Below are 22,053 nucleotides of genomic sequence, written 5' to 3' on the forward strand. Positions count from 1 at the left end.
TGGGTTCTCCTACCATGAGATTGTTTAAGGGCTAAGATGCAATTGACCAAAAAAAAAAGAACAAAAAGAAAGAAAAAGAGAAAAAAGAAAACATGGAGATTTCTGTCTCTGAGCATCAGGAATACCCATTCCTGCTCCTGTAGCTGGAACTGAGAGACTGCTCCTGGAGCCCCTTCTGCGTCACGTAGCAGGGTGTCTGCATTCAGGCTGAGGACACCAGAAGGGAAGTAAATGGAAATTTTATGGCCATTTTGTTTGTACTTGGCATGTTATTCTTTTCTAATTCACCTGCTACTATTTACTTTGAGTCCTCTCATAGCTGCTCCATATACTCTGTCCACATTTCACAACTGACTTTAGCAGGATGGACAGAGTGGACCGTACTTACTGTCTCCTACCCAGGATTGGAACTATTGTTTACTCAAATAAATGATTTCTTACTATAAGATTTAGAAACATAGCTATCAACAGAATGAATATATTCAAAGCAGAGGTTGCCAGACAGTAATAAAAGCATGATATTTTGGCACTGGCTGTCACAAGTAAGGATTTAATGTCTAAGAGTGTTTTGGACTTTGATGTATTAAATATGAACACACACACACACACTTTTATAGGGACAAATGAAACTTTGCTCTATGGGACATGCTGCTATTGTTGAATATGCCTTTTGTCTTCCTATGAAAGAAGTGAAATAATAAAAATAAATATACTTCTTAAAATTATGTGTTAATTCTCTATATAATGATTTATTTTCATGCATTGTGAACAGTGAGAATATCTAGAAAATACTTCCCATTTTTGAAACATAGAAGGAAGTAGGAAAATACTGACAGTTATTGCTATTTTGATATGCTTTCAAATATAATAGAACCAATTATCTGCCCTTAATTTTTTGAAGGGTTGAATGCATACAGCAGCAGACAGTAATTTATGTGCTATTGTCAGATTTTGGTCATTTATTTCTATCAAACTAGTTGTTGCCTATTAATTATTATTTATACAGAGAATAAAAGTCATCATTTAGACTGCTTTTCTTAAATAGATAATATTCTACTGTAATTAAATAATAAAATATCCTGTTAAATGATATTTTTTACGAACCCTCAATCATGTTATTTTTCCCCCAATATCCTTTTTTTCCATTTTATTTTGGGACATATAACCACCAAAAATTAGAGGTGAATCAAAAAGATAATGTGTGGAATGATCTAGTTTATCCTAAAAGACAAGCAGAGTTTAGACAGATTTTCAAAATTAGTGGCATAGGTATCTTATTAAACAGGTGTCTCTACAAATATTATAAATAATGGGAAAGGCACCTTGCCTCTCTCATTCCTTTTAAGAATCATTAAAATAAGCTTAATAAAACTACTATGAAGAGACAACAGGAGAAAAAGTCAATGAATTGTAATCTCTTTTATTTCTATCTAGAATACTGTAGCAAACTTCTCACAAAATAATACAGTTTTAAATCCTTCTGCCAAAATGCTCATCCTTATAAGAAGAGGTCACAGCCATCATATATTGCTCACCTTATAAATGAATCTTGTTCATGGTTTCTTTTAGAAAAGTACTTAGAATTCGAATGGTGTGTTCTTCTGTGGAATCAGAACTCGGTCAACCCTACTGTTCCACTTTGAATTTCTCCATTCCAAACGTGACATCTGTAGCATTTGCACTTCTCCAGATGTTTCTGGGGTTGTGCAATTTAAAAATATTTTTCAGATTTCATTCAGTTCACTATTCAAGGCTTCAGAACAAAAACCAGAACACATTGTAGGCAAGTCAAATACCCAGGTATTTAATGCAGGGGAATGAGTGTTTAGAATTGTTTGGAAACATTGTAGCGGTAGGGGGAGTCAATGGATGTTTCTAGTTTGGCCAATTGAGAGGACACACAAACCCTGTTATCGGAGGTCGGAGCTGCTGCTGCCCCACTGTGTCTATAGCCACAGCTCCTGTGGGCATTGACTGAGGATGAAAAGCACAAATGTATCAATTCCAGCAGCTGCGACTTCTTCTAAGTAGTTTCATAATATCACTTGACAGACAAAAGTACAGCAGGAAAAATCTGGTTCCAAAATTCTGAAGAATTCATCTATTGAGCCTAACTGACCCTCTAGAACTCTAGCTATAAAGGAATCTAGAATATGTAATTTTGAGTTTCTCATTTTTAGTTTTATAGGAGGGGAAGTAGAAGAACTTGGAAACTGATGTAAAATATTAATCAACATATCTATCTCACATGGGATATTTATTTTTCTACAAATGTCTATTTACTTAACTCTGATTTCTTCATGAATTTAGTTGGAGACATCTAGATAATTTGCACTTTAATAGTGCCTTCACATACCATTACTCTTGAGAACCTGGCCTTTTATGCTTAATGTAGGAACTCTCACTTTGTTATCTAATATGAAATATTTTGTGTCTTCCAGCTAAGTGGGAAGGAGTATCTTACTTAAACTGCTCAAGCAAGAAAATATGTACAGGACCATAAAAATATATAATAGTTATTTATTATATAAACCACATATGTTATGTGAACTACATATATAAAATTTAATATATATAGTTTTAATAATGTAGAAGAAAAAATACTGATACATCTACTTCACTTGTGTAAAGATGCCTTCTATAGCATAATATAATGGGTGTTAGAAATGTTGAATATTAAACATATATTTTTCTAGTATAGCTAAATAGGACAAATATGGCTTTTCTAGTTTTCAAGCCAAGTGATGGTAGTATTCACTGTACCTGAACTGCCTGAAGGTATTTCCATTTCTCCAGCTATTATAGTAAAAGTTAAGTGTTTTATTAATAGAGATAAAGTAATTCATGTTTCATATAAAATGAAATTCTGCACATCATCTTTGTGACGTTTACTAATTTGACAATCACAATTACCATGTAAAACAGGTAAACAGCTATTATTGTCTTGGTTTCTTATAAGACTCAGAGAAGAAGTTTTAAGACTTGCCTAAGTTCACACAGGGATGAGCAGTAGATCTGGGCCTAAAATTCAGATCTGCTGATTTGTTTTTGTTTTTGTTTTGTTTTGTTTTGAATATTTCTTTTTTCTTTCTCTCTCTCTTTCTTTCTTTCTTTCGCTGCATTGGGTCTTTGTTGCTGTGTGTGGGGCTTTCTCTAGTTGCAGCAAGTGGGGGCTACTCTTTGTTGTGGTGCGCGGGCTTCTCATTGTGGTGGCTTCTCTTGTTGTGGAGCACAGGCTCTAGGTGCACGGACTTCAGTAGTTGTGGCACGTGGGCTTAGTTGTGCCGTGGCATGTGTGATCTTCCCGGACCCACGACCTGCAATGGCAGGCGGATTCTTAACCATTGTGCCACCAGGGACATCCCAGGTCTGCTGATTTGTAACCCACTGCAACTTTTATAAGACTATCATCAATTCAGTAAGCTACTGTCTTTCCGAAATGTATCTTTAATAAATATTATTTAATTTTATGTACTCAGTGTATTTGGTGAATTGTTACATTGGTTCTAACTTAGTGCAGATCACCTTAATAGATTCTTCATTATAAGCCAAACATCTAGGTTAGAGAATTGCCATTGATTTGACTTATTAACTAAATATTATCTATTAACTGTAACATTATATATTAATTGTAACATTATCTAAATGTTATCTATTATCTGTAACATCAAAATGCTTAGTAATATGATACATATATGTGTATGTTGAGTGTAGTATAAGATATCGATATATATACACACAGGCATACATTGTTTTGTTGTGTGTCACTTTATTGTGCTTCACAGATACTGTGTGTTTTTTTTAACAAGTTGAAGCTTTGTGGCAACTCCGTAATGAACAAGTCTCTCATTGCCATTTTTCCAACAGCATTTGCCCACTTCATGTCCCTGTGTCACAGTTTAGTAATCCTTGCACTATTTCAAACATTTTCATCATTATTATATTTTTATGCTCATCTGTGATGAGTGGTATTTAATGTCACTATTGCAATTGTTTTAGGTGCCACTGCTCCCATGTAAGATGGTAAAGTTAATCAATAAATGCTATGTGAGTTCCTACTGCTCCACCAGCAGGCTGTTCCCTCATCTCTCTCCCTCTCCTCTGGCCTCCCAGTTCCCCGAGACACAACAATACTGAAATTAGGCCAGTTATTACCCTACAACGGCCTCTAAGTTTTCAAGTGAAAGGCAGAGTCTCACATCTCTTACTTGAAATCAAAAGCTGGAAATGATTAAGCTTAATGAGGAAGGCATGATGAAAACTGAGATCGGCAGTAAGCTAGGGTTCACGCACCAAACACTTAGCCAAGTCATGACTGCAAAGATAAAGTTCTTGAGGGAAATTAAAAGTGCTGCTTCGGTGAACACACAAATGAAAAGAAAGCAAACCAGGCTTATTGCTGATATGGAGAACGTTTTGGTGGTCTGAACAGAAGATCAAACCAGCCACAACATTCCCTTAAGCAAGAGCCTAATCCGAAGCAAGGCCCTAACTCTCTTCAATTCCATGAAGGCTGAGAGCAGTGTGGAAGCTGCAGAAGAAACTGCAGAAGCTAGCAGAGCTTCATTCCTGAAATTTAAGGGAAGAAGTCATCTCCATAACACAAAAGTGCAAAAAGCAGCAGCAAATGCTGATGTAGAAGCTGCAGCAAGTTATCCAGAAGGTCTATCTAAGATCATTAATGAAGGTGGCTACACTGAACAACAGTGTTTCAATGTAGATGAAACAGCCTTCTATTAGAAGATGCCATCTAGGACTTTCATAGCTAGAGAGGAGACATCAATGCCTGGCTTCAAAGCTTCAAAGGACTGGCTGACTCTCTTATTAGGGGCTAGTGCAGCTGGAGACTTTAAGTTGAAGCCAATGCTCATTTACCATCTGAAACTCCTAGGGACCTTAAGAATTGAGCTCAATCTACTCTGCCTGTGCTCTATAAATGGAACGATAAAGCCTGGATGACAGCACATCTGGTTATAGCATGGTTTACTGAATATTTTAAGCCCACTGTTGAGACCCACTGCTCAGAAAAAGATCCCTTCAAAATATTACTGTTCATTGATAATGCACCTGGTCACCCAAGAGCTCTGATGGAGATGTACAATGAGATTAATGTTGTTTTCCTGCCTACTAACACAATATCCATTCTGTAGCACATGGATCAAGGAGTCATTTCTATTTCCAAGTTTTATCATTTAAGAAATATATTTTTTAAGCCTATAGGTGCCATAGATGGTGATTCTTTGAATGGACCTGGGCATACTATTGATATCTTCCAGAAAGGATTCACCATTCTAACTGCCACTGAGAACATTTGTGATTCATGGGAAGGGGTCCAAATATTAATATTAACAGGAGTTTGGAAGAAGTTGCTTCCAACCTTGGTGGGTGATTTCAAGAGGTTCAGGACTTCAGTGGAGGAAGTCACTGCAGATGTGTTGCAAATAGCCAGAGAACTAGAATTGGAAATGGAGCCTGAAGATGTGACTGAATTTCTGCAATCTCATGATAAAATTTAAGAGAGGAGTTGCTTCTTAGGGATGAGCAGAGAAAGTTGTTTCTTGAGGTGGAAACTACTGGTGAAGATGCTGTGAAGATTATTGAAAGGACAACAAAGGATTTAGAGTATAAAATAAACTTAGTTGATAAAGCAGCAGCAGGGTTTGAGAGGATTGACTCCAGTTTTGAAAGAAGTTCTAGTGTGGATAAAATGCTATCAAACAGCACCACATGCTACAGAGAAATCATTCATGAAAGGAAGAATCAATCGATGCAGCAAACTTCATTGCTGTCTCACTTTAAAAAATTGCCACGGCCACCCCAGCCTTCAGCAGCCATACCCTGATCAGTTAGCGTCCATCAACATCAAGATAGGACCCTCCACTAGCAAAAAGATTATGAACTTACTAGAGGCTCAGATAATGGTTAGTATTTTTTAGCAACAAAGTATTTCTTGCTTAAGATATGCACATTGTTTTTTTAGACATAAAAAGTGTTAAACACTTAATGGACTGCAGAACGATATAAACATAACTTGTACTGAGAAACAAAAAATTCATGTGACTCGCTTTATTGAAGTATTAATTTATTATGGTGGCCTGGAAACAAACCTACAATATCTCCAAGGTATGTCTGTGTATCAAATTACATACCTACTACATGCATATATACTTATACTATAGTATTAGGTATCTATATATCTCATACTACACATTATAGACACACACACATACAAGTTCCTTGGGCAGAGCGACTAGGAAAAGATTCCCCTAAGAAAAAGATGTTTGAGTTGATATCTGGAGTTGCATAGGAGGGAGGTTAGGTTTAGAACAGGTATTCATCTAACAGACTTGCATTGAAAGAGAACAGGTGAGAACAGATGAAGTAACTGAAAAAATGAAAGGGCAGCTGTTAGGTAGTAAACTATAGGTCTCCTACTGTTTTCCTTGTGCCTTTATGGTGGCGTGAAGTTAGAAGGCTGTTAAATGAATTAGCAGAGGCAGGACTTAAAGGTACGTGAAAGAATTGAGAAACCACAGAAAGAGATGAGATCTAGAAACAATGAAAATGGAAGAACATGGGGTGAAAACTGCAATACTGTTTCATGAGGTAGGGTGGGAAAGGGAGTGAACTGCGACAGCCAGATATTATTTTTTATGGTATGCCCTACTTTTGGCCTTTTTGTCGCTGTATTACATCTTCATGTAGTATTCTATTTAGCAATCTATAGATTTGTATGTACTACAGATGAAAATAATACTTTGAAATAAAGCACTATGGCTAGATCACTGATAGCCTTTGGTTAAAGGAAAAATAAAGAGACAATAATCCATCCATTTAACTTCTAATTTTTTCTCTAATTCTCACATCAGCCTAAGTAGTGACTAAGCTCTGCTGATTATTTTATAACCATATTGTTTCAAAAATATCAGGTACCATAAATTGATCCTCAGAGCGTCTTATTATTTGGCATTATTGTTCTTTTTCTTTTTTCTCATAACTCGTTTTATTTTAAGGACTGAACCATTCTTCTCCTTAGTCTTGGCCTGCAAAGATCTGTAATGCTGTGTTTCAATACAGTGGAAACTTAATTATCAGTAAAGATGTATGGTATTCTTTTTTATTATTCTTTTTTTCCAGCTTTATTGAGATATATTTGGCATATAATATTGTGTAAGATTCAGGTGTACAGCATGTTTATTTGATATACTTATACATTGCAAAATGATCACCACCTTAGTACCTAACATCTTCATTGCATAATTGCCATTTCTTTTTGTGTGGTGAGAACACTTAAGATCTACTCTCTTTAGCAACATTTGAGCATTTCACACAGTATTATTAACTGTAGTTATCAGGCTGTACATTAGATACCTGAAACTTTTCATCTGATAACTGAAAGTTTATACCCTTTGACCAACCTCTCCTCATTTTTATTATTCTTGAATAGCAAATTATTTTCAATGAAATAGACTCTGTATGTATTATTTTAGAACGATCAGATGAGAATACATGTTGTAAAGCCTTTACAACTGCAAAACTCCACAGTCTTCCTAGAGTTTACAAGTTTAGTTGTGCATTAAATATACGTCTCACTTCAAATACACCTATTCTCTCTGTCACTTTATTTGTATTTATTTTGTTTGTCCCATATACAAAAGAATATTATTTAATATGCTGTTGTGAATTATCTTTCAGTTTCCTTTCATTCTCAGTCTTCTGCTCGTGGGTGGTAGTCACTATGGATTTCATACACTTGTTGCTGTTTGACATGTGGAATCTGAGAAAGACTGTGCTAGTCATCACAATTATATGAACACTGCTAACTTTGACCCCAAATATTCTGTACAGATCTATCATTCTTGGTCTATATGTATGCAAGTCTGTTCATAGAAGCAGGTGCCAACAAAATGAACAGTTATTATAAGAATGATGTCAGAGTAAACTGGACAGTGACATGTATATACAAGGATAGGTAATAAGACCAAGTTAACAGATAGTGTCAAGAAACAGACCTACACCCATATGGTGACCTGATTTATGACAAAGGCGTCCGTGCAAAGGGTGCTCTTATCTATTGGAAAAATGGGAAAAATGAATATTTAATCCTACCTCATGCCATATACAAAGGTAATACTGGATGGATTATAAATATTAAATTAATATTAACATTTTAAAAATTAAAGAAAACATAGGATAACATTTTTATTTTGGAAAAGTAAGAATTTCTAAAAAGTTTACTGAAATTATTAATTGTAAATAGACAATTAAATTAGAATCTATTAAGGAAAAATTGTTTGTATCCTCAAAAGATATCATTAAGAGAGTGAAAAGGCAAGCCTCAGAGTGGGATAAAATACTGTCAGTCCATACATACAACATTTGTATCCAAAGTATAAAAATAATGTCTGAAAGGCAATCAGAAGAGGCCACAGTAGCAAATAGAAAAATTGATAATTGTATTTTCCAAGGAGAATATCCAAATGACCAATAAATATCTGAAGAGTTACCTCCTTAGTCTTCAAGGAAATGAAAATCGATCCCAGTAGGCAAATATTAGAACAGAAGGGAAAAGGGACCACATGTTGGCAAGGATAAAGGACTGCTAGTCTTCTCACCATTTCTAGCATGGCTGTAATTTTCTGTAACCACTGGGAAAGCTATGTGTACCTAGACTGAGCATATGCCTTAGGTGTGACCTAGGAATCCCATTCCAACATACATATTCAAAAGAAATATGTACACATCTTCACCAAAAGACATGGGCAAGACTATTCTGGGAGGATTATTCTCAATAGCTCCAAACTGAAAGTTACCAGAATGCCCATGAACTAAACTAGATACATAAAAATAAACTCTTGTATATTCACATATATTAAGACATGGAAATGAACAGATTTCAACTAAGTGATCTAATTGGGAAAATATTATCTGGTAAGATTTTTTACAAATGTTGTTAACATTCAGAACTAACGTGCTGGGAGTCAGACTAGGGATTACATTTGGGTGGGGGTGGGGTAGTAACCTGAAGGAAGTGCCCCACGACTCTGGGGTTTTGCTAATGTTGTTTTTCTTAAACCTGTGTTGGTTACAAGAGTGTGTTCAATTTGTGAAAATTCATTAAGCCATACACTTGTGATTTGTCTTATTTCTGAGCTTATATATCAATAAAAAATTTAAAGAGTAATGTAAATTTTAATGACCTCTAGTGGAAATTCACTCTCCAGGTAACAGTGGCCCCTTTTCTCCTTATTGTCTAATTTCCATCTGCTTCACGAGTTGGTAGCAGTAGCCAGACACCTGATGTTACTGAATTTTCAGTCTGTACTAGAATCTGGAAGGTATATAAGCTGCTTCTGTCATTCAAAATAAATTCCGATGAATTAAATTCTTCAGTTTTCTTTCAAGAGTAGGAGTTGGCAAGATGGAGCGGGTTTCTGATTCCTTTTTCCGAGGTTGTCAAAACAATTATATGGTACTTGCTTTGCTTCCCACGAATAATCACATTTATAAAAGTACAGCATTACAAAACAAAGTATTAATGAGTTGTTATGGGGGACAATAGGTTTTTGAGCTATTGAAGGCTTAAATATGCTTTACTTCCATGTTAAAATGTTGCGTGTGTGTGTGTGATGATTTATGCTGTTCTCTTTAATCCAACAAAGACTGGGTGCTGGCATATGTTTTATTTATCACGCTTTACTAATACATTTGTAAGGATGGCCCATTCCCTTTCTTGCAGATGTTGATGGTTTAAACTCCTAAGTTCAGTTAAATAAAGAAATATATCTGCGTGCTGTCTTTTACAAAGAGATTGCTTCTTTTATGACATGCTGAGTGCCTGCAGTTTGATAGGAGTAGGACCCATATTTTATTTCTCCGTAAGCTAGAAAATATAGCAAGTATTCTTCATATTCCTTAGGTTGCCTGTAAATCTAAGGCCCTTAATGTCAGTCGACATGTAAGTGAGTAAAAAAGGTTGACATCCAATTAACACAGGCTTTTACAGGTTTAATGAGCAGTAATAAATTTAATTCCTTCTTTGGCATTTTTAAGGAAAGTGTAATAACAAGTGGAATGAACTGGAGGGAATGTTTCTCCATTGATTCATAACAAATTCTTTTGAAATTATTTGTTTTCAGACAGGAGAAATTTGCTTTGCAATGAAAGTCATAGGTAATTTAAACATTTCTATCTATTGTAAAGCCAAATAATAAAACACAAATCCTTATGCTATATAATAAAATCATAGGGTCCAAGCCTGGACTTGATATTTTATTTGATTTTATTTTTAGGCATTCAATTTGCAGCTGTTTCTTGATTCCCCTCTATTATTTTACTGCCAGTATACAGAATGTTTCATGTTGTCTAGGTAACATCAGAGATTTTTATGAAATGTAACAGTAAAGTTACATTTACCAAGTAAAATTTTTGCATGCAAATTACTGTCCCAAATTCTTTCCTTTTTTAAAAATGTGTTGGCAAATGATAACATAAAGGTTTTTTTTTTTTTTTTTTTTTTTTTTTTGCTGGTGTGGACTGATATAAATTATTGCAAGTAATTCCAACATAGCAATAATTAGTTCAACTTTTATGTGTATAATGTAACATTTTGAAATGATAATAGCCAATTACACTCATTCCATAGATAAGTGATTCTGAAAGCTGTCTAGTGTATATCTGATTGTAGCATGACTAAAGTTTCCATAATTGTTTTATTATTTGAAATGCGATAATTTTCTCAGAGAGAGATCTTTCTCTAAGAATTGAGTTTTCATCATTTTTATTATCCCTCCCATTTAAAATATGCATCTTGTATATATATGGCGGGAAAAAATGGGTCCTTGATTTCTGTTCTGAAACAGACAAAGAAAATTCATGAACTTTGATACTTTTCTGGAAGTTACATTTTCCTTCACTTTTGAGAAACTGTAGAATTATGCTACAAAATGCATTCCTAACAAGGCAAACACGTTCCAACCTTTTTGTAAGGTGATATTCTAAATTATTTCCAAAGATACCAAAAGCAAAAAATAGCAATTACTCACGTAAACCTAGTCATATTTATTTAACCTCATAAAAATTGTTTTTGGGAAATACTGTGCTGTTTGGCTTTTTACACAAAGAAGCTTTGTTCAAATGTACCAGTATTTCAGTTATAGGCACTTTGGAACAATCATAATTAATTAAGTATGAATGATGCCTTTTTCATCATCACCTATATCATTACCATGGAATGAGGTACATGTCCACTAAATGTTTTAATAAATGAAAAAAATAAGACTTTTTATCCTATCACACATATAGCCAAAATTAATTACTTGTGGATTATAGCTCTGAAAGGGAAAATAAAACAATAAAACTTACAGAATAAAATATAGAATAGGATCTTAATGAACTTGGAGTAGAAAAAAATGTTTGAACGATATCAAAGGAATTATATATAAAAGAAAAATAAGTGATAAATTGTATTTCATTAAAATTAAGAATTTGTTCATCAAAACATACACGAAGTGAAGAGGTAAAACAGTCTGGAAAAAAGGAAGAAGTCTCTCTAAACATATAGATTAGAAAGAGATTGGAGGGAGAGATGAGAGATAGAGAGATATCAAGGATGTATGTATTACACTCAGCATATATGAAGACTGTGGTAGGCAAAGAGTCTAGTTGAAAACAGACAGAATAAGAAATAATAAAAGATCAGCCCTGACAGTTCAGCTGCTGTCAGTTGATGGTTGTCTCAGCACTGTTAGGTAGGATACAGGATTATCCTGCTAAATATAAACAATTTCACATAGCACCAATATCAGACCAGGCCACTCTGTGACACTGGAGTGAGACGAAGACAAGTCCCTTCATAACCATGTCCAAGTACAGAAAGAAATAATACAACAGTGCAAAGCCCCAAAAGATGAGCACTGTCTATTCCCTACTTCCATGAGTGCATGAGGGTATTTCACAAATTAGCGGTTTTGCTGTATTCCATTCCTCTAGCTCCTGGATTTCATCCAGCAGGCCAGACCACTAAATTGTCCCTGCTTTATGATAACACCTAGGCCAGAGCAAACTCTTTTCTTGAACACAAAAGGAACTCAGATCTGAATCCTATGAGGACACTTTGCTAACCCTGTTTTGTTGAGAAGCCTCTTAGGAGCCAGCTGCAGTGAGTAAAAATACCCAAATAGGTTTGAGAACAAATGTCTTCCTAGTGATCTTTAGCTGCCAGTAATACATAGGCAGTTCATAAAGAATAAGCATAGGAACATATGCTAAATATCATTATTTTGCAGAGAAGTTAAAATAAAACTACAATGAATATACCTAAAATTTAGAAGCCTGGCAATACCAAATGTTGGAGAGGATGTGTCATAACTGGAAATCTCCCACATTACTGGTATAAGCAAAATATGATTTTTTTACATTAATAAGTTTTTGACATTGTGTTTAACATAAAATAAACTGCACGTATATATAGGATCTGATTTGATATTTTGACACATACACACACATGTGAAATCATCACCAAATTCAAGGTAATAAACATATCCATTCCTCAAAAGTTTCCTCATGCACTTTTGTCATCCCTTTCTTCCTCTCTTCCCGGCTCCTGGGACCCCAACTGATATGCCTTATAATAGTATATATTACTTTGAATTTCCTAAAATTTTATGAAAATCGAGTCATAGAGTACAAATGTTTTTAGTTCCTGTTTATTTCTGTTAGCACAATTATTTTAAGATTTATCGATATTGTTAGACTTATTCATAGTCCATCGCTTTTCATTGCTGCATACTATTCCATTGTATGACTACACCATGGTTTTTCAGTCATTCACCTGCTGATTGGCATTTGGGTTGTTTCTAAGTTTTGACTATTACAAATAAAGCTTTTATAAATACTTATGTTAAAGTCTTTGTATGGGTATCTGCTTTCATTTATCAACCTAAGAATGGAATGACTGGATGTATATTTAACTTTAGCAAACTTCCAAACTGTTTTCCAAATTTGTTGAACCATGTTCAGTTTCCACCAGCAGTGTGTCCAAGTTCTATTTGCTCCATGACATTGCAAATATTTGGTGTGGTCATTCAATCATAGCCATTCTAATAGGTGTATAGTGATGTCATTGGGGATTTTATTTACATTCCTTTGACAAGATAGTGAACATATTTTTATGCACTTATTTGTCAGCTATATATCTTCTTTGGTGAATTGTCTATTCAAAACTTAACACAGCCCAAAAAGCCATCAACAAGAGAATGAAAAATAATTAGCAACACATGCATTCAATGAAAAATAACACAATAGTAAAGAATGAACTACTGATACAATATGGATATATCTCACAGATTTTTATGTTTAAAAACGAAAACAGAAAATCCAATTTCAGAGGAAAACATACTTGATATGATTTTGTGATGCTTAAGAATAGACAAGCCTACAGTGATATCAAAGTCATAATAATTCTTCAAATATCCCAAAATATATAGGCATTTATCTGTCTATCTATTTAATTATTTATTTAACTTTTTCACCTGCTGTAGATTGAATTCCCAGGACTTATTCATCATATATCTTAAATTTGTAACTTTTGACCCTTTTCACCCTTTCCTTACTCCCTGTTTCTGGCAACCACCTATCTGTTCTACCTATAGTTCATTTTTGTTTTTTTTCCCCCTAGTTTTCTGTTTTTAAGATTCTACATATAAGTGAGATCATACAGTGTTTGTATTTCTCATATAATATTTAATTTATTTCATTTAGCATAATGCCCTAAAGGTCCATCTATATTGTCACATATGACAGTATTTCCTCCTTTTTATGGCTGAATAATATTCCATTTTATTTATATCACATTTGTTTTATCCATTGATCTGTTGATGGACACTTAGGTTGTTTCCATATTTTGGCTATTGTAAGTAATGCTGCAATGAACTTGGCAACACAGAGATCTTTACTAGATATGATTTAGTTTCCCTACAATAAGTACCCAAAAGTAGAATTGCTGGATCCTATGGTAGATCTATTTTTCATTTTTTGGAGAACCTCTATTACTGTTTTCCAGGGTGGATGCACAAATTTATATTCCCAGCAATAGTGCACAAGGATTTCCTTTTTTCCACAACCTCACCAACACTTGTTATTTCTTGTCTTTTTGATAATAGCCATTCTAACGTTGTCATTTTAATTTGCATTCCCCTGATAATTAGTGATTTTGAGCACCCTTTCAGGTACTTGTTGGCCATTTTTATACCATTGGAAAAATGTCTATTCAGATCCTCTGCAGACTTTTTAATCAGATTTTTTATTCTAGTGAGTCTTGTGAATTCTTCATTCATTTTAAATATTAACCCTTTATCAGATATATAATTTGCAAAAATGTTTTCCCATTCTATTGGTTGCCTTTTTATTTGTTTGGTGGTTTCCTTTGCTGTGCAAAAGCTTTTTAGTTTGATGTAATCCCACTTGCTTATTTCTGCCTTTGTTGTCTTTCTTTTGGTGTCAAATGCAAAAGAATCATCACCAAGACTAATGTCAAAGAACTTACCCACTATATTTTCTTCTACGAGTTTTATGGTTTCAGGTGTATGTTCCAGACTTTAATCCATTTGGAGTTATCTTTGTGCCTGGTCTAAGATAGGGGTCCAACTTCATTCTTTTGTAGGTGGACATCCAGTTTCCCCAGCACCATTTACTGAAGAGACTGTCCTTTTCCCATTGCATATTCTTGGCTCCTTTGTCACAAGTTAATTGATCATATATTCATGGGTTTATTTCTGGACTCTCTAATTCTGTCCCACATAGGCATATTCTAAAATAAGTCAGGAGATACCATTTGTGTAATTACCATAAATCACATTTTATATTACCATCAGTATCTTTTTATACTTTATATTTGTATTACTTGTTTGTAGATAAAACATGTCAAAATAAAAGCGTTTAACTTTGTAGGGCGATTGAATCATTTTTCCGCTTGTTCATAGTTTTTACTTGTCTGATAGCTGTTACCCCAGAATATTTGTCACAGTCTAGATGACTGCATAGGACAGTGCATCGCCAGTGTGTAGCACTGTAAGAGAGGCAGAGACATATACACCCAGGCTTAAAAAACTGTCAGTCACTGCTGTGTGGGACATGAAGTTAAATTCACTCACCACACAGCATCCGTCTGGCTCTTGTGTTTCACGCTTACATCTGCAATTGATGAATGGGAAACACATATACATTAGACACAGATAAATGTATTAGGCCATGAGTAAGACGTCATTCCAAACAGAATAAATACTTTATTTTCCATACCCAGATGTTAAGGAGTTCTTGTTTATTGCTTTTTCTCCTCATGTTTCAGAAGTTCAGAGATGAATTATTTGCTGTTATGGTCTGAACTCCTTGTATAGAAATCCATACCTATGATTGTTCAGAGTTTTTATCTTTAAAAAGGTGAATAATATCTTTTCATTCTCTTGCTCATTTTTCCCTGTTCTTCTCACTGCCTTTTTGCTCCAACTACTAATTCATTTATAAGTTTCTGGGCTTGAAAATCCAATTCTACTTGTCTTTCCTCGGGTATCTTTTAAGCAATTTAAAATGCTTTTTAAATTTTGCCACAGTTTCTGCCAAACTGCACCAGATTGTTTTCTTCCTTTAATATGTCAGTTTTGCTTACATTCTACACAGTGGGATTGGCTCTATTATATAATGCTCACTTACCTTCATGCTTTAGTTTTATTTCATTTATAAATTATTTTTATTTTAGTTGTTAAAACAATTCATGGTTTAAATAGAAAGGCCCACTTTCTTTGAAAAAGAAGTCCTTGTGAATAAATGTAAAGATGCATAATCTTCTTGGTAATCTCAACATATTTCTAAAACATAACTTACCTGCATGCAATATTTGATCAAGGTAAAAAGGTCTCATCTTAAATTTCTTCCACTATATATTGCCTTGTTGGCTTCTCAATTTTCTGATTTTTAACAAAACACAATTGTGGTATACATTTATATTGTTATCTGATTTAGGTACTCGAATGGACTTCTAAAGGTCTTTTTTGCAAGAGCATTTTAATTTAGTTTTGCAATTGTTTATTTAAAGAGGGAGAATTCTTTCTGTTGCATGATAGAAATAAATAACATTTAATTTAAATTTCATGACATTATCACTAAATTTACCCATTCTGGAAAAGTTTTCCATTGGACCAGTTATAATTAAATAAGGTTGACTAATATACTTTTCACTTCCATGTTTTGTTTTAAATGAGGCAAGGAACATGTAGCCAGATGATTCAGCAAAAAAATTAAATACATGAAAAGTAAACTGAGGTGATTCTAAGAAGCTCCAGGGGACATTGTCAGTTCCTTAAACTTGACTTTTGATTTCCATTAGGCAATGTTAACTCCTGCTTATCTTTGAAACACTCTTTTCAGTTATTTGAACTGTATTGGGTTAAAGATGGCTGTCACTGCTCCACCAACAGTTTAATTTTTTACCCTCTTAAATCTGGACTGGCTTGTGTCTATTTTAACCTATAGAATATGGCAGGATTTAGAGGACTGGGGCAGGGAGGGTGGGGGGGAATCGAGGGGGGGGGCGTCAAGGAAGGGAGGGAATATGGGGATATGTGTATAAAAACAGTTGATTGAACCTGGTGTACCCCCCAAAAAAATAAAATAAAATAATAATAATAAAAAAAAAAAAAAAGAATATGGCAGGATTAAAGCTGTGCCACTTCTGGGGGAAGAGTGGGGTGAAGGGATAGTTAGGGATTGACATGTACACACTGCTATATTTAAAATAGATAACCAATAAGGGCCTACTGTATAGCACAGGGAACTCTGCTCAATATTATGTAACAACCTAAATGGGAAAAGAATTAGGAAAAGAATAGATACATGTATATGTATAACTGAACCACTTTGCTGAACACCTGAAGCATCACAACATTGTTAATCTGCTATGCTCTAATATAAAATGAAAAGTTTAAAAAATAAAGCTGTGCCACTTTTAGGCCAAGGTTTGAAGATAACTTACCAATTTCCCTTATTTTTGTGGAATGCTGACTCTTCAAGCCTATTTTCATGGCAGTGTGGGCGGCTCCTCCTGCATTCCAGGCCAGCAGCCAGCTTCATATGTCAGCCCGATGAGTGAGCCACCTTGGGCAATCTAGTCTGTGGACATCTCAGCCCCAGCTGACGTTGACTCGGCCCATGGGAGATGCCAGGAAAGAACCTCCCAGCCAACCTCAGTCAACCCACAAACCCATAAGAAAGAAAAATAAACGTCATGTTAGGCCAGTACATTCTGAGATGTATTTTTTTTACACAGCACAAAAATGGCTGCACAGTAGTTAAACAGCAGAATTAAAACCAGGGCACTAACTATCTAGTTTTTCTCCCCTACCTCTGGCCGTCCCTCATTAATACCTTTTATAGGTTTATCCACCCATGTTCAGCTAATAGATGCTGGAAGTTTCCAATAATCAGCTCTTGTAGTCCACTTCTTTTTCCAATTAATATTTTATACTCTGGCAACTTCATCCTTATTTATGCTTTAATGATTTTCTATATGGTGATGACAGACCTAGCTTCTTCCTAAAACTTCAGGAGATTATATCGGAAAATGATGTATTTGTCTTTTCTAATAGTTAATTAAGACAAATTCTAATTTGGGGGATTAATTTTTGACTCGTCCATATATATATCTCACTATATACGTGTCTGTTGATGGACATTTAGGTTTTTTTCCATGTCTTGGCTATCGAAAATAATGCTGCTATGCACACTGAAGTCCATGTGTCTTTTTGAATTAGAGTTTTGGCTCGCTATATGCCCAGGAGTGGGATTACTAGATCACATGATAGCTCTATTCTTAGCTTTCTGAGGCACCTCCATACTCTTCTTCAATAGTGGCTGCACCAATTTACATTCCCACCATCAGTGTAGGAGGGTTCCCTTTTCTCCACACCCTGTTCAGCATTTGTTATTTGTAGACTTTTAAATGATGGCCATTCTGACAGGCCAACACCCATATTATTAATGCTACCTCAGTTCCTGAATGTGTCCTGATTCTACTGCCAATATCTGCATACTAGTAGCCATGATCTTTAGTTAAACCATTGTGATGGTCTGTGATGGTCTCCCAAATGCTCTATCCACATCCACTCTTCCACCACTCAGAACTATTCTCCCAACTGTACTCAGGGTCCATCTGTTTAAAGCACAGATCATTTTAAGGCCTGTTTACACATAAAACATTCTGTCCATGTCAGCAGTTGAGATAATGTCTATTTCTGTTTTCTATCAAATTCCTAGTCCACAGCTTTCTGTGCAGAAAATAAATGCTGAACAAATTAATCAAGTGTAGCTTTACAATTATGGATGAAGAGAATTTTTAAGAAGTGAATACAAAACCCTATCTTTCTTATCTTTTTAAGGCCTTCTGTTTTCAGTTTTTGTTTTGTTTAATGATGTAAGTAATGTATGTTATGAAAATATGTACATTCAAGTGTATGTGTTCATGAGTGTGTGTGTGTATAAAGCCAAAAAAAAACATCAAGGATACATTCTGATTTACAATTTACTCCTACATATCACAGTGTATCTTGAGCCTCTGTAGACATCATTACTTACACACTGACCATATTTATAATAGCTCTATAGTATTTTCTTGTATTGATAAATTGTACTTATTCTACTGGCCTCTACATTGATGAACATTTATGTGTTTTTCTCATTTTTCTCTTATACTTCTTCATGTTACGTAGAGTATGTCCTCGTGTGCACCCTGCATCCTTTTATCAGATTCTTTTCTAATAAATTTCTTAGGTAACTTTCACATCTCCTCCTTCAAAACTCATTTTAGATTTGAGGTTCTAAAACCAAAAATATGCCCATTGCCCTCATAGAAGTATGAATGGGAAAAGTTCCAAAGCCTGTGGAACATCCAAGTGTAGTGGACTGAGTCTGGAGGAGGTGTCCCTGGGTGCTGTTGGGATAGACAGAGGATTAAAAGGTCCAGAACTTACACAATTGTTAGAAGAAAGAGAAAAGAACGTGTGTTTATAGAAAATGAATCAAACTCTCATGGGTGGTGTCACCATGAGCAAAGAGCAAATCAGAGAGTGATATGTACAGAATGCTCTTTTCTTATTTTATAATTAGTGCAATTGTCATGTTAATTTTAACTAACTCTTTCACTTTATATAATATGTGTTTATGGAAACAAATTAAAATCTGACAATTGTTTGGTTGTCAGTCATAATAAGAAAAATGAGCTGAATAATTATGTCTAAGTACTCTATCTCATCCATCAATTTTTTTCATACCAGAATAGTCTAGCCAACAGAATGACCCTATTATAAATCATTACCCAAGCCCCTGGCTGCCCTGCACATGCTTGGAAGGAAATACTGCTATACCATTACCATACTGTTTCTTAAATATTAAAATTTTAGGTCAAAGCTCGACTGAACAAAGAGCCATTTACCTCCCCAAGGCTCTGTTTCTCAAATTGGGATATCAGAAGCCTCGTGATAAACTGTCCAGGTCTCTGAGTCAAAAATGTACTTGATGAAGAAGCAGGATGTATACTTTTACTGTGTTTCCATGGAAATATGACAAGATAAAATGTAAATTTCAAACATGTCTCTAAAGAATGAGGCTCTAAAAATATGTCACATATATCAGTGTCACACCCCATTTGCTCAGATCTTCTGAAGACCCATTTGCTGCTGGAACTGAGGTTGTTTGAAGAAACAGTGAGATACGTGAAGCTGTTTAACATTTGTCCCACCCCTATATCAAATGATTCTAACTTGCTTCTCATAAGATAAATCCTTTTACCCATTTCCTAACTTTTGAAAACTGTCTCCAAATTCCTCTCATATGATATATACATGTTTTGACCTCATGTCATAATGATTGATTGATTTTCATACTGTACAATTTCTAAAAGAATGTAAACCATTAGATGAATTCCTGCTATCCATATCATTTATTTCCTTTGATAATGGAAGATAAACACACATACTTGCAAAAAAAAAAAAAAAAAAGACTTGTTCAAAAAACTACCCCAGGAGTGTATAAAATATGAGATTGTGTTCATCTGGTATCTGGGATGTATGTGTGTGTGTGTGTGTGTAGTTATAGTTATATATAGTTTGGTTTCTCTTGCTTTGATTGTCTTTGGTTGTGTTTTGTTATGTCTGATTTTAATCTCAAGTGCATCCATTTATTCTTGGAGCATTTTCCTTCTGAATTTGAGCTTTTTCTTTTTTTTTTTAATTTGTATTGGAGTTAGTTGTTTTACAATGTTGTGTTAGTTTCTACCGTACAGCAAAGTGAATCAGCTATATGAATACATGTAACCCCTCTTTTTTGGATTTCCTTCCCATTTAGGTCACTGCAGAGCACTGAGTAGGTTTCCCTGTGCTATATACAGTAGATTCTCATTAGTTATCTATTTTATACATAGTATCAACAGTGTATATATGTCAATCCCCATCTCTCAGTTCATCCCACCCCCCACTTTCCCCTTGGTATCTTGAGCTTTTTCTTAAGCTATTGTTATTGTCTACCACTGACTTCATTCTTTTATCTTCACATGCCTTATATATTTATTTTATTTCCACTATTTTTCCAGTTTTATTGAGATATAATTGACTTACATCACTGGATAAGTTTATGGTGTACATCATAATTATTTGACTTACACGTATTGTGAAGTGATTACTACAATACGTTCAGTTAGCATCATTCATCTCATACAGATACAATAGAAAAGAAAAAAAAAGAAAGAAAGGTTTTTTCTTGTGATAAGAATTCTTTGGGACCTACTCTTTTAACAACTTTCATATTTATCATGTAGCAATGTTGACTCTAGTATCCTGCTGCATATTATATCCACAGTGCTTATTTATGTTAAAATGCGAAATTTGTACCTTAGAACCAGCCTTCCTCCAGTATCCTTTCCCTCACCATGTCTGATAACCACAAGTCTGCTCTTTTTCTATTTCTGTTATTTAAAAAAATATGCTGCTATGGTAAGCACAATTAAGCAGATATAAGGTGAACGGGGGAGAAGAGGAGAGGTAGGGTAATCAACAGTCAACAGACCCTCTTCTATTTTCTAATTGAAATTTGTATTGAGATAATTGTAGATTCATATGTAGTTATAAGAAAGATAACATACATACGTTGCCTAGTTTCCTCTATAGTGATATTTTACAGAAGTGTAGTGTAATGTCACAAGGAGAACATTGACATTGAGGCAACCCACTGATTCAGACTTATTCAGACTTCCCCAGTTCTACTTGTTCTGGTGTGTGTTTATGTGTGGGTTTGTGTGTGTATACTAACTTCAGTACAATTTTATTACTTGTGTAGGTTCATGTATCTACCCCCATAGTCAAGAAGAAAGAGTTCCAAAAGACAGGATCCTCCTGTCTGGTCTAGATACTAGTCCTGTGACAGATATGTGCTTTTCTAATGTTTTTCTCCTAGTCTGTATTTTGTCAGTCCATCCCCTTAATATTCTTTTGCACAGAAAAAAAAAAAAGGTTTTAATTTTTATGGTGTTCAATTTATCAACTTTTCCTCTTATGTGTGGCTATTTTGCTATCAAGTCTTAGAACTCTTCGCCTTGAGGTAGATCACAAAGATTTTCTCCTAAAGTTTTTTCCTAAAAGTTTTGTAATCTTACATGATGCATTTTTTTCATTGAAGTATAGTTGATTTACAATATTATGCTACTTTCAGGTATATAGCACAGTGATTCAGTTATTATTTTTCCTTATATTCCATTATAGGTTATTATAAGATATTAAATATGATTCCCTGTGCTATACAGTACATTTTTGGTGCTTATCTATTTTATGCACAGTAGTTTGTATCTGATAATCCCATACTCCTAATTTTGTCCCACCCTCCCCACCACCTTCTCCTTTGATTAACATAGTTTATTCTCTAACTTTGTGAGTCTGTTTCTATTTTGTAAATAAGTTCATTTGTATTATTTCTTTAGATTCCACATAGAAGTTATATGATATTTGTCTTTCTCTG

General features: G+C 34.5%; 1 pseudogene; it reads left to right on the forward strand.

The window, feature by feature from the left end:
* The first annotated feature begins 3,833 nt into the window (after positions 1-3,833).
* LOC130844409 (tigger transposable element-derived protein 1-like) lies at positions 3,834-5,926 on the forward strand (annotated as a pseudogene).
* The last annotated feature ends 16,127 nt before the right edge of the window (positions 5,927-22,053 follow it).

The sequence above is a fragment of the Hippopotamus amphibius genome, chromosome 2 (genome assembly GCF_030028045.1).
Source record: "Hippopotamus amphibius kiboko isolate mHipAmp2 chromosome 2, mHipAmp2.hap2, whole genome shotgun sequence".
Taxonomy (NCBI): Eukaryota; Metazoa; Chordata; class Mammalia; order Artiodactyla; family Hippopotamidae; genus Hippopotamus; species Hippopotamus amphibius.